Source organism: Varanus komodoensis, unplaced genomic scaffold, assembly GCF_004798865.1.
Source record: "Varanus komodoensis strain SLA01 unplaced genomic scaffold, ASM479886v1 scaffold6_2, whole genome shotgun sequence".
NCBI lineage: Eukaryota > Metazoa > Chordata > Lepidosauria > Squamata > Varanidae > Varanus > Varanus komodoensis.
This window is the reverse complement of record NW_025336346.1, coordinates 11,103,698-11,105,637: the sequence shown is the minus strand read 5'-3', so window position 1 is coordinate 11,105,637 and position 1,940 is coordinate 11,103,698.

Here is a 1,940-nt window from a genome sequence, read left to right as displayed (position 1 = left end):
CTGTATATGAAATGGTAGGTGGAACACCTTTTTATCCTTCAGCTCAGGCAACAAAATGTTCTGGATGGGTTTGACCCCTTCCCCACCGCTGTCTCAGTAGCTCTCGTCACTGCACCACTTTCTCAAGAACTGTTGAGTGAAGGGATGCTGCCAAGGGCAGCAAGGAGTGGCAGAGTTGTTCAGTGATGTGATTTTTCTGGAAATGTTTGAACCAACATGAATTCTGGAAACTTTTCCAATGCACATGTGGGTAATTTGCATAAGGTCATTTGTGTGTCAGAAAAAATGGAAAATGTTCAATTTGCATTTGAAAATGCCTAGAGAGAAACATATGTACTAAATACAAGAAAAAGAATCAAAGTTGGAAATGTACACCATGTCCCCCCCCACCCCAATATGCCACAGGTATTTGACCTGAAATATTTGAGGTGGGAAAATTAAAACACATTTAATGTCATTTCAGTGTTATATAGACATTTTTATTGGAATGCTTCTAAAAATTCAAATAACATATACTTCCCTTACATTGTTTATTTGTAAGAAAAAAGCCAAATGTAATTAAAAACTATAGACAAGAGACTTTACATGTAGCATGTGTTATATGCTTATAATTCTTAACTCATGGCACTTTAAGGGTCTTTTAGACAATGTTGACATCCTCCAGATACTATCCTGTCCTCTCAACCATTTCTACAGCCCCCCCTTTTTTTTCGTAGAGGGGGTATTGAGGAATTTCTGGAATTATCTGTGAATGGCAGCATAAAACCCTTGTCTATCTGCTCAGTTCTACTATACTACTATACTGGGCTCCTTCATGGATCACTGCCTTGTCATGGCGAAGGGGCTTGCGTAGCTCAGTGATGCTATGAGCTATGCCATGCAGGGCTACCCAAGACAGACAGGACATAGCAGAGAGCTCTGACAAAACGTGATCCACTGGAGAAGGAAATGGCAACCCACTCCAGTATCTTTGCCATGGAAACCCCATGGACAGTACCAAAAGGCAAAAAGATATGACACCGGAAGATGAGCCTCTCAGGATGGAAGGTGTCTAATATGCCACTGGGGAAGAGCGGAGGGCTAGTACTAGTAGCGCCAGAAAGAATGAAGCGACTGGGTCAAAGCCGAAAAGACACTCAGTTGCAGATGTATCTGGTGGTGAAAGGAGAATCCAATGCTGTAAAGATCTATACTCCATAGGAACCTGGAATGTAAAATCCATGAATCAAGGTAAGCTGGATGTGGTCAAACAAGAGGTGACAAGACTGAGCATTGACATCTTAGGAATCAGTGAACTAAAATGGACAGAAATGGGTGAATTTAATTCAGATGACCATCAGGTATACTACTGCGGGCAAGAATCCCTCAGAAGAAATGGAGTAGCCTTCATAATCAATAAAAGAGTAGGAAAAGCAGTACTGGGATACAATCTCCAAAATGACAGAATGATCTCAGTTCGAATCCAAGGCAAACCATTCAACATCACAGTAGTCCAAGTCTATGGCCCAACCACTAGTGCTGAAGAGGCTGAAGTTGACCAGTTCTATGAAGGCTTGCAACACCTTCTAGAATTAACACCCAAAAATGATGTCCTTATCATCATGGGGGATTGGAATGCTAAAGTAGGAAGCCAAAAGATAACCGGAATAACAAGTTTGGCCTTGGAGTACAAAATGAAGCAGGGCACAGGCTGGTAGAATTTTGTCTAGAGAATATGATGGTCATAGCAAACACTCTTTTCCAACAACTCAAGAGACGACTCTACACATGGACATCACCAGACGGTCAACACAGAAATCAGATTGACTATGTGCTCTGCAGCCAAAGATGGAGAAGCTCTATACAGTCAGTAAAAACTAGACCAGGAGCTGACTGTGGCTCAGATCATGAGCTTCTTGTTGCAAAATTTATGCTTAAATTGAAGAAAGTAGGGAAAAGCA